At 34.0% G+C, this 12,651-nt stretch overlaps 1 protein-coding gene across 2 annotated transcripts in view; it reads right to left on the bottom strand.

Moving 5' to 3' along the window:
- Positions 1 to 12,651, bottom strand: part of ncoa1 (nuclear receptor coactivator 1) — a 106,841-nt gene that overhangs the window by 81,892 nt on the left and 12,298 nt on the right. For both annotated transcript variants that reach the window (XM_056480566.1, XM_056480568.1), the window contains exons 2-3: positions 9,677 to 9,849; positions 3,082 to 3,254 (exon numbers count right to left, since the gene is read on the bottom strand). The gene's annotated coding sequence lies outside the window, so the exon portion shown is untranslated. The remainder of the gene's footprint in view (positions 1 to 3,081; positions 3,255 to 9,676; positions 9,850 to 12,651) is intronic.

Below are 12,651 nucleotides of genomic sequence, written 5' to 3'. Positions count from 1 at the left end.
GACTTTTTAAAAATCCCAGTACCGATAAGTACCGAACTCGATGCTTTTGATTCCATTCAATTCAAGTTTATTAGTTCAGCGTTTTTTACAATAATTATTGTTTCAAAGCAGCTTACAACACTAGTTGTTCAAATCAAGTTTTAAGTAATTACTAATTCTAAGCACATTGCTAATCAAAAATTAAGTTTTGATATATTTACAGTGAGAAACTTACAAAATATCTTAAATGGCCATGATCTTTAATTATATTCTAATGATTTTTGGCATTAAATAGAAATTATCATTTAGACCTGTGCATTTTCAACTACTTTCAAAAATATACCCTTGCAATATTAAACTGGGTTTGTGGTTCAGGGTCACATCTGAAATGCCTCAAAGCAGAGTTGTTATGAATGCCTTAAATGTTTGAACAGAAACAACCGTCTTGTTGACTCAGTTCATCGGTTAACTTTGTTATGATGACATACTAAGTACTATAATATTTTTTGGATCCTGCTTTCACTTTATGTTCACTTAACAGAAGCCTTTATCCAAATGAGAATAATAAAACCAGAAGTGTGCCAAGTTACAAGGCATTGAAAATCAACAACAATTTGCAAACAAAAGATAGCATGTAATATATTTAATTATATGGCAATTAAGTTACATAATTGGCAGAAATATGAAAAAAGAATGAGGATCTCAGTTAGGGATGGGTAATATTAGTGTTATTTATTTTAAGCTGGATAATTATTTGAGTGAAAGTGATTTATTTATATAACGATTTGTTTTTCTTATTTGATGCAATGGTAATTTTATATAATTTATATTAAACGTTTGGAGATTAAACATCTGTAACATTTCTGAACACAACAAAATGGGAATAAAAAAATATTACAAATATTACAATTTGAAGAAATGTTATATTTCAATACAGTCTAAAACTGCACAACCTTTAATCTAGATTAATCAGTCTCCAGTGATCTTCCTGAAATCATTCTAATACTATGATTACTACAATAAAATGTAAAAAAAATTAAGTCATTAGTCGTTAAATAAGTCATAACAATAAGCAACAGAAGCACTATTCTAAAATATTTTTTTTATTTTTATTACAATTTAAAGCAAGGATTTAGTTTGTTTTGACAGTCTAAAATATAATTATTTCCAATGACAAATGACAAAGCTGAATTTCCGGCTCTCTTTAGTGTCATATGATCCATCAGAAATCATTTTAAAATGCTAAATAATATAAGAAAAATGTAAATTAAAAAGGTTTATCATTATTATCATTATTATTAAGCAGTGCTTCCCTCAGGTTTGAAATATACTTGCGGTGATAGCCAAATTAAAACACACCATTTACCCATATCTCATAAATAGTTAACTTTATGTGAAAAACAAAACGTAATTAAATTTTTAACAATAATTTTATTTATTATCTCAATGTTATACACTCTTTCTTTTTAATGGGTTAAAGTGAAAAAAAAAAAGATAGTTAAAATAAAAAAAAAAGAAATCCACTATGTCTACTTTTATACTATTCAGCAGCAATGCGTTGTGTGACAGGTAAAATCTGCTTCTCTCTATCTTTCAAGTTCAAAGCAAACTTGAATCCCAAAGCATTTTAGATATGTATATAAAATAGCCTATGTAATATATTAAAATCATCAAATTATTTAAATATACAGCAAATGAGAAATAAATGACAGAAAAAAAAATAGAAACAGACATATAATTAAAAAAATTATAATAAGTACAAGATTAAAATGTGTCCATTATTTAAATAAACGTGTTGATTAACCATTATTGTGTGCATATATTTTGCAGCCAGTTTAGACCAGACATTTCCTCCTCTCTGAGTATAGGCTTAAGTAAAAAGCTAACACTAAAACGCACACAATGAACGACAGCTTCAAAAAAGCAAAAGCAAAAGCCGAATTAATTCTTTAAGTCCCAAAAAGGTGCATCTCCGTAGGTCTACAGAGCACTTGAAATTGACTGTGGGAGTGTTGACAGGTCTTGCATACACAAACCGAAACAGGTAAACTAGAGATATATTCCACTACTTAATCAAATCGCAGATGTTTGGTCATATTGGGCGGATACAAAAAAAGTGCAGGATGATGATAATAATAGTTAAAAATAAATTCACTAAATTTCACTAAATATACCTGGGCAGCCCCCTATGTGTGGGAAGCACTGTATAAGAATTGTTGAAAGCAATTTTAAAATTTAGTTGTCAGTTTTATCTTATTAATAACTTATTAATTTATATTATAAAAATCTTAATTATTCTTATTATTTTATTAAAAATATTATTAATTAATAATAATATAGACTTTTTTTTCTAATGATTTTTTAGGGGTTTTCACCTTTATTGTATAGGACAGTAGGGAGTATTGACAGGAAAGCATGGTGAGCAGAGAGAGGGGAAGGATCGGTACAGGACCGCGAGGCGGGAATCGAACTCGGGTCACCGCGAGCACCGGAGTGCATTTTTCAATGCACTAACCACTACACCACTATATTGACTTTTTTTAAACATTAAAATGCTAAAAGCAAATGTTAAAATGTCTTTGTTGATGAATTTAATGCACCTTTCTTGAATAAAAGCATTACTTTTCTGTTGATCAATTTAATGCACGTTCTTTTCAATAAACATCACTAACTGACAGCATCTAAAAAAATGTATCACAAACTTTTCAATCAAAAAAATCACTACAAAACAATCAATGAACAATCGCTCTGAATTGCTTAAATGAACAGCCAATATCATGATATACGTATTGGAATTTTGCCTCAGCACATGTGAGGCCGCATGTGTGATACGTGACAAAAACAAGAGTGACATAACATTTAGTCATGCCACCACTACTTGCATTAAATAGCTAGCTACAGGAAGAGCAACATTATTTTCAGCTCAGCTATTTGCATTACTAAGAATGCATTCCAGGTCATACCATCACAGTAAGTTACTCCACAACACTGGATGATTGTGTATTGTATATATTCCCTCCAATAATAAGCAATGGTTTCAAATATTGCCTGTTTGTGTTATTTGAATGTAGTTTTAAACTTCTGCATGATCTGAGGACTTACTTTGTCTAGGGCTCCAAAGGGATGTTCATTGAAGGGGACACTATGGCTGTGGTCCACTGGGTTTATGAGGCGGGAGAGATGTCAAAGAGAGGGGGCTACGGCGCCACACCCTCCCTGTTATGCAGAACCATCCCACCGGGGGGAGGCAGCACTAAATGGATGACCAATGGCAGCTGTGAAAGAAGTTGAAGAAAGCATTTTGTTAGTATATAACATTCATATAAACAAGACAATATGCAAAATATGATTGTTGCTAGTCCTGCAGTGCATTTAATGCTAACTATAGTGTTCTTGCTAGACGGAAATGTATCTTTTAAAAAGATTCCAGTCACTGAAATACAACCCCAAATCAGAAAAAGTCGAGACAGCAAGGAAATTTTCACAGTATGTCTGATAATATTTTTTCTTCTGGAGAAAATCTGATTAGTTTTATTTCAGTTAGAATAAAAGCAGTTTTAAATTTTTTAAGAACAATTTTAAGGTCAAAATTATTAGCCACTTTAAGCTATATATTTTTCGATAGTCTACAGAACAAACCATCGTTATACAATAACTTGCCTTATTACCCTAACCTGCATAGTTAACCTAATTAAGCTTTTAAATGTCACTTAAACAGAGGGGCTAATAATTCAGGGGACTAATAATTCTGTCTTCAAGTGTGTTTTATATATATATATGTATGTATGCATGTATGTATGTATGAATCCAAAAGAACACTAGTGCAGTTATCAGCATATTAAATTAAGATCCAATTAAATTAATGTTTGTTTAATTATTATTTACAATTTATTATTAATTCAATTCAAATCAATTCACCTTTATTTGTATAGCGCTTTTACAATGTAGATTGTGTCAAAGCACCATCACAAAGAAGATTATAGTAAATTGAAACAGTGTCAGTCCAGTTCTCAGAGTTTAAGTTCAGTTCAGTTCAGTGTGGTTTAATATTCACTGCTGAGAGTCCAAACACTGAAGAGCAAATCCATTGATGCGCAGCTCTACAGGTCCCGGAACCATGCAAGCCAGTGGCAACAGCGGCCAGGAAAAAACTTCATCAATTGGCGAAAGTAAAGATTTAAAAAACCTCGAGAGAAACCAGACTCAGTTGGGCACGACCATTTCTCCTATGGCCAAATGTTTTGAGCAGAGCTATTATTACCTGTTAAGTAAAATGTTTACTATTTAATTAAAATGTAAACATTAAGCTATAATTAAAAATCACTTAATTGCATTTTACTATTATTAATTAGTTATGCAATAATAATGAATTCTTTGTTAACATTTTGCCTGTCTACTTAACTAATTTAAATGAATCTATTTAAGTACAGTAAACTAAACTTCTTGCCATTTATCTGCAACTAATCTGCAGAAGTGAAAAGAAGTTATATAACGCTGAGCATACATGCCTGTCATGCTATCAGTGAATGTGAAAATGACACAAAAATCAAAGTCACAGATACTAGTGTGGGCAAAATTTTCTTTTTTTTTTTTTTTTGTTTAGTCGCCATGGCAACAGCAAGGTCTGTTACACTACATCTAGTTAGAAGCCACATGAATAAAGCCTTCCCAGAGCTGCACATCTTCACAGACTGCAACTTCACGGAGGACCTTGATGCTTAAAAAGTGGCCAAACATTTGCTGCCCATGAAAAAAAAATATGGCAGATGAATCCAATTTACGCCATTCATCGCTATTATACATCGGCAGCAATGGAAGTGAATATCTTTTAAAATACTTTTAAGCTTTAGTGCCACAGGCAAAAATTACATAGATTTTAGATCTGATGTTTTCAAAGAAGTCTGCGCATGTTCAAAAGAAAAAAGTTATTGAAGTGTACAGAATGTACAAAAATCGAAAAAGAAACTTTTAAATGCTGGAGGTCATACACTGCAAAAACTGCAGGGTTCAACACGATTCTTTCCTGTCGAACACAGATCGATCAAGTTAACTTAATCATTTTTACAAATTTAAGTGGATAGAACATAAAACTATTAAGTTGTCCCCCCCACCAAAAAAAAAAACAAATAAGTGTGTTGTTCAACTCATTTCAGGGCTCGAAATTAACCTTTTTACTTGGTAGCACCGGTGCTCCCAGCTTCAAAAATTTAGGAGCACCAGAAAAAATGTAAGAGCACCCACAAAAAATTAATGAGCATTACTGCAAATTGTATAATAATGAATTTATTGTATTTGAAAACAACATCAATGAGGACTAACAAATCCCAACAACTATCTAACTAATGCTTAATTAATACCTTATTAAGACCATTAAGTAATAAATTTAAGACTTGTATCACAATATCAAAAACACGCATACACATAAGAGTAAATGCAAAATCACAAAATTAGTGGTAACATAAATGCATTTCAATTGAACAGTACTGAAGACAGGTTAGATGCACCATTGAACTACAGAAAAAAAACAAACAAACAAACAAACATCTTAAGGTTGATTATTACTTTCGCCTGGCGCCGCATCGTACACCTCACGGTTTAAACGGACAAAGCTTTTATACTTGACGCATTCGCTATTGAGATATTCTTTTAAAGAGCCCATATTATGGGTTTTTGAAAATGCCCTTCCATGTAGTGTGTACCACAGCTCTAAGTGAAGTGAAATATCCAGCTAAGGCTTAAATCTGTAAGTGTACAGTGTTTAAAACTATTGATTCATCTATAAAAGAGTCGACTCATAGTGCTTCAAACGAGTCGTCTTGATAACGAGTCATTAGGTGTTTCGCGATGACGCAGCCACGAAACACAAGCCTCGCCAGTAGTTACGCGCGCAAACCAGGGAGATTTGAAACCTGCGGCCCCGCCCACTAACACAGAAAAAACACTAGACACACACACACACAGACGCCGCCGGTCCAATGAAGTCACGCTGTGCTCAGATGGATAATATTGACAGTCTCTACCCAAAGATGAAACTGTGAAGAGTCAGTGGTTGAGGTTTATTCACTAGTGTAAGTAAGTGCGATTAAAATTGTTGCCTCGTTTACTCTAGCTTGCAAATTATGTATTTATTGTGTTTTGTTACTTGTTACCTGGTACAGTACACGCGGTTACTCTTTATATTCTCTTATCACATGTAAGCCACGTTAAAAACGCGACGCGTGCCGCTTTGTTTACGGATTTAACGTTAAAGGCTTTTGTGAGCTCGCGTTCCACTGCCGTATGTCGTTGCTATGGCGATCGTAAGCTAGCTGTGTGTGTGTGTGTGTGTGTGAGAGAGAGAGAGAGAGAGAGAGAGAGAGAGAGAGAGAGAGAGAGAGAGAGAGAGAGAGAGAGAGAGAGAGAGAGAGAGAGACTCGCGTCGCTTTCCCTAGTTTTTCTGAGGAGCGTTGTGTGTGTGTGTGTGTGTGTGAGAGAGAGACTCGCGTCGCTTTCCCTAGTTCTTCTGAGGAGCGTTGTGTGTGTGTGTGTGTGAGAGAGAGACTCGCGTCGCTTTCCCTAGTTCTTCTGAGGAGCGTTGTGTGTGTGTGTGTGTGTGTGAGAGAGAGAGAGAGAGAGACTCGCGTCGCTTTCCCTAGTTTTTCTGAGGAGCGTTGTGTGTGTGTGAGAGAGAGAGAGAGAGACTCGCGTCGCTTTCCCTAGTTCTTCTGAGGAGCGTTGTGTGTGTGTGTGTGAGAGAGAGAGAGAGAGAGAGAGAGAGAGAGAGAGAGAGAGAGACTCGCGTCGCTTCCCCCAGTTCTTCTGAGGAGGGTTGTGTGTGTGTGTGTGAAAAAAGCCTTACACTATGAAGCGCGTGTGCACTGTGACTACTTTTATATAGTTGATTACCAGCTGGGCATTTCACTCTCGTGCTGAAGCCTGTCATTGTCTACCAATCGCAGCAGGCTGTCATTGGTCCAATCAGCGCAGATTAGCTTCGGGCTGAGGAGGGGGTTGGGAACAAATGAATCGCTGGACGATTCATATGGGAGTCGTTGGGATAATTAGGTAAAAATAAATGCAGATTATAAGACCATCAAAGTGTTTTATGACCTTGCATGCATATTAGACTGTTGTTGGAGACCCTTACAACCTAAATATGACCCTATTTCATGTATAATATGGGCTCTTTAAATGACAGAGGGTGGTCAAAAGAAACAGACAGTAAAATCAGACGGATAAACAGAGAAGTAGTAAGTTTCCGGAACTACGTCATATCTTTAATATTATTGAAGATTTTTAAACTATTTGTTTTTTTATTATTTTTATCATTTATTACAATGATTTTTATAACCATTCAAGATTTTTTTAAATCAAACTTTGATGCATCACTTGCTTTTGTTCATATCTCGGACAGTTCTACTATTAAAGTTAAATGTTAATGGCAACAGAACATGGGTTGCTCTAAAATTATATTTTTTTATTATGGCAAGAATAAAAGCAAAAAAAAAGTACACTTACTAAAAAAATACTGATGTTTTTTCTATTTTGCCGACTCAACAATTCACACATTACTGTCTGGCTAGTTTCTGTCCTCTACTTATAAGCTAAAAAGGCAATAATGGTCCAACATTCCATTCCTAAAGCCTAGAAATCTGGCATCAGTATATTGGTTCACTTATTTCTTTCCAGTTATCAGACATACTTTGTTACTTAATTTTAGTTTGTATGTTGTAAATTGTTTTAAATTCAAAATTGTAATATCATCAGTGTAAAACCTATGACTGGTGGAAAAACATCTAATATAACATTCTGTAATATTAAAACAAAAATTTTTAAAAAATTTTGTGAGCTCGGCCAACGAAATCATGTCGCTCACACCAAAAGCAAACCTCCACAAACACAGTGATGATGTCACATTCACCGTGCGCACTGAGTTCAATAACAGAAAGCTGATTGGCTATTGCATGTTGGTCTCATTTGTAGTTGTAATACCGCAAATTACATTTGGACTAGTGAAATAACGAACTACAATACCACGAAATCCAAGCAACAACAACAAAAAAGAATTTAAATGAGGATTAGATGTAGCGTTACATGGACATCGAAAAAATAAGACCTGCTAATATGAACCAATATAAGATTTTCGCGGCAGGGAAGAGCGATTCAGCACGTTTTTAAAAAAAATCAAAACAAGTCGCACAACCATTATATGCAGTTGCACAAATGCTCCCAAATTTATTATGAGGTCTCCTAGATTAAATTTGTGACCAAAATGATTACAATTTCGAGCCCAGCATTTTAAATAAGTAGTTTGAACAAGCAGAAAAAGTTGTTGTTGTTTTTTTTGAGTGTAGGGCTGACTTAGAATTTGGGTCTATATTAGGGATGCACCGAAATGAAAATTCTTGGCCGAAACCGAAAAAGAGGAAACCATGGCTGAAAACCGAAAATTATGCCAATTATTAGTACAATTTATTAGCATTTATGGCTATGACTGTGTACTAACCTTACTAAAATTAAGGCATTGCAACTGGATATATTATTATTAAAGCTTCAAAGAATAAATCAATTACAAATTATGGAAATATTGATTTAGCACACTGCAATACGGTTTATCACTTTTGGGGATGGGGACTTCAGACAGACAACCATCTAGCTTTTAAGTGGTTGAGCTTGTCGTCTGCCTGACATTTGATAAAGATTTGAGAAAGTGTACTTAAATGGGGCCAGTGCATAAATTAATATTTTTGTCAAATTTAAAAAATATCTAGCAGAAATATGACTACAATCTGATAGTCACACATATTAGGGCTGCACGATATTGGAGGAATTTGACCTTTCTTTTCTTTACAATACATATAATATATTGAGGTATAATTTTACCAGATGACTTGACTCTTTTTTTGCAAAGACTTTAGATTGATTGGGGTTGTTTTACAGAGGAGTGAAATATACATTTATTTTTATGTCATTTATAACACACCTATAATAAAGAAAATACAGTCATAAACAAAATGGAGCAAATTTTAAAGTGAAATAAACAGTGATTTGCAGTTCTCTGGGGAGAGTCTAACAGTATTCTGTTACAGAACTTAATAATCAAGCATAATCAAGCGTAAAATAACACTGCATAGTCTTCATCATATAAATTGTTCAATAAAGTGAATCTTTATTAAACATCTTTATGCTCTATTAAAATGCTTTGAACTCCCTTAAAATGCTTACATAGTCACAGGCCTCAAAAACAAATGCACGTGATTGACCTTCACACCATCGTGCTTAAATTCTCCACAAATCTCATGTGTTTTGACCTGATGTTTCTGGTCTTCAATAATCCCAACTCAACATTGTATATCTTCACATTATCAACACATTGCAATATCAATGCTCAAATGATATATTGTGCAGCCCTAACACATATAGTAGCTTAAATCAGAATAGAATAACCCACCTAATATTATCATCTGAGGCACTTTCTTGCAGGATTTCACTGCACATATCAGACATCTAGTAAAAAGGATGATTCGTTTTTTTTTCTGCACTGTGATCTGCTCCCTCTCTGTCTCCATACAGGTTCTCAATGATCTTTATAACTGGCATCTAACCGAAATATGCTGTAAATCGAAATTGCACATTAGGGCCATTTTTGGCGGAAAATATTTGGTGGCCGAATATCTGGTGCATCCCTAGTCTATATAATGAAATGTGATGGACTTACTTGATCTAGAGCTCCTGAAGGATGTTCATTGAGGGGAACACTATGGCTGTGGTCCACTGGGTTTACAGGATGGGACCTGGAGGACAGAGAGGGGGGTTAAAGAACCATACCCTCCCTGTCATGCAGAACCATCCCACTAGGGGAGGGGGGAGGTAAAGGGCGCTCAATCCAACCTGTAGATCAAGAACAAGAAAAAAAAAAAAAAGTGTTGTCAAATTGAAGCAAGAACAATCCAATGGGGAAATTTTTGACATCGCTTTAATAGTAAACACCTCGTGTGTTATGTTTAGGCAACAATCATGTTCTAAAAAGTGCACTATTTGTTAAAGTTAATATATAGTAGGCTATAAAAATAACAACATTGCCCAAACAATCCCCTTTTATGCAGACTAGTGCTGGGCCGATATCATATCAAATCGCCGATAGCAATAATAAGCTCTGAACAATTTTACTCAATATTGATCTAAGAGCCAATCAAACAGCAGAAATATGCAACAACAGCAACCTATAATTGTGTTGATATTAGATTATGCTGCGACACCCTATTCGAATCATATTCTCAATCTGACTTTTTTCCGTTAACACTAGGGACCCGGTCATGGATGTCCACTGTCCCCACTGCTTGTTGTCATAGTGATTGAACGTCTCACGATAGCTTTAAAAACAAGCATATTGTATAAAGGAATTGAAAGAGAGTGTACTGAACATTATCTGTAATTATATGCTGATCCTTTACATTAGTGACCTCGTATCCAGTTGCCCTTTTTGTTTGTTCTTTTGCTAAAGATTTAAATGATGGGAATGAGTGTGCAAAATACAACAACAATAAAAGAAGACATGTAATGAAAACAGCTATTGTTATTGTGTAAAACCTCTTTATTAATTAGGGCAAACTATTTCATCACAAAAATAAGTATCAAAATCCCTGACTTTTCCATTACTTTCACTGACAAAAAAGCAGAATAAACTTTAATGAATAGTAAAACAGGCAGTTGTTGTGTTGAGCAGTACCTCCAGAATATTGTGATTCTTCAATCGCTGAATTTAATGAAAAATTAAGCAAATGGTGAAAATTTAGAGAATCTTTCAATATATTAATTTCCTGAAAATATTTGGACCAGCCAGGACACTGTTCAATTTTCTTTCATGCCATCTGCATTGTTTTATATTAAATAACATTTTAACATCTACAGACAGAATTTTAAAAGTATTTGACTGCTGGTTTTCAAGAGGGTTAGGAATAAAATGGCAGTGAAAAAATATTGATAACAACAGGCAAAACATGTGAAACAACATGATTTAAAAACATGAAACAGAAATGAATATATTTTGATAAATGGTAAGTAAAAATGGCAAACAAAAATCCCTGATATTGAATGACTTGAAAAACATTCAGTGCTATACTAGAAAAACTTTATAATCTTTTTTTCCCTTTTACGCACAAATTTTGCTGCAATTCATCATCACAACTTTATTTGTTCAAGCTTTCAAGCTTTCGAAGTTTCATGAAAAATCAAGAAGCTATTAAATGAGGAGAGAACTAATCTATTTTGAAACAAGCTTCAGGCAAGCAGCTGATCTGTGCTGAGGTGAAAATCAAATCTAGTGATTTTATATACAAAGAAGATGAAATCAAAACCTTCCTGTTGTGCTAATTAAGAACATTTTGCATCACCTCAATATATGCGAGGTGAAGTAAAATGTTCCTAAGTAAGGGCAGAGAAAACTGATGCTTTGAATAAATGTGTGCACATATGCAACTGGGTTGCCATGAAGTTTCAAATGGCCTTTTTACCAGACCCATGCCAAAAAAATTTATTCTGTAGAGGTATCCAAAGTTCAAGCTATCAATTTAAGTGCTAAACAGACCATATGTTTTTAAAGGTGCAATTAAAACGAGGTTTATTAGACTTTTTATTACTTTTATCAGGTACTATAATCAAGCATATCTATAATCTAGTGTGCTCCAAAACAGTGACAAAATGACAACTAGTCAGGGCAGGTTGGTAATATGTTCTGTCTGCAAGATCCTCTTACAGTTCAGTTTCACGTGAAACTGTTTCAGCATCTGCAGGTCACAATTAGGGCTGGGCTGATAAATGATATCGTATCGAATCACGATAAAATTTATGTTATTGATATTTATGATATTGATCCTAAGTGCCAATCACACATTAGAAATATGCAACAACGGGAATCTATAATTGTGCTGATATTAGAGATTCACCAAACTTTTGGCCGCTGAAAATTGTCAGCCGAACATAGGTGATGCTGTGTCACCCAGTATTGTTTAGCATGCTTGTTTCACTTTCCCAACAGCAGTGTCCACCTTCAGTCATGGCAGGAATACTCTTTTAAAAGTGGAAGCATAAAAACTTATATCGAAAAATATATTGTTATAGTTCTATATAGCAAAGAATTATAGAGATAGCGTTTTTGCCATATCGCCCAGCTCTAGTCACAACATAGAGTGTGAACTAAATATTCAAAGTTGCTACGAGAAAAAAACATTAAATGCTGAAACTGAAATATTGCCAAAGCTCTTTTGAAAACTCCAATTTAACCTCAAGAAATGATGACATAACTATTGCTATTGTATATTAAACTGTATTTAAATGTTATTTATAATATACGTATAATTAATAATACTATTACACACCCAAGATACATTTTCACTCATGTTTTCATTTTCACAGTTAAGCTGTTTTAACATATTTATTAACAACAAAAAAAAAACATTTTTGCTATAAATGATACTTATTATAAATTATAGTGCGGTTGTAAAATATATAATTATTTAAACATCGTAAAACTATTGATTCAATTGGCAAAGCTGAATTCAACAATTTAAATAGACATTTTTATGACAATTCTGTATTAAATCAAAAAATTCGAAATACAGTAGTCTCTCACTATAACGTGAAGTACTTTTCGTTGCCTCGCAGTTTCGCAGATTTTTTTTGTGCAATATGATA

This window comes from Danio aesculapii, chromosome 20 (assembly GCF_903798145.1).
Source record: "Danio aesculapii chromosome 20, fDanAes4.1, whole genome shotgun sequence".
NCBI lineage: Eukaryota > Metazoa > Chordata > Actinopteri > Cypriniformes > Danionidae > Danio > Danio aesculapii.
The sequence above is the reverse complement of the archived record's forward strand: the minus strand, read 5'-3'. Positions and strand labels throughout refer to the sequence as shown.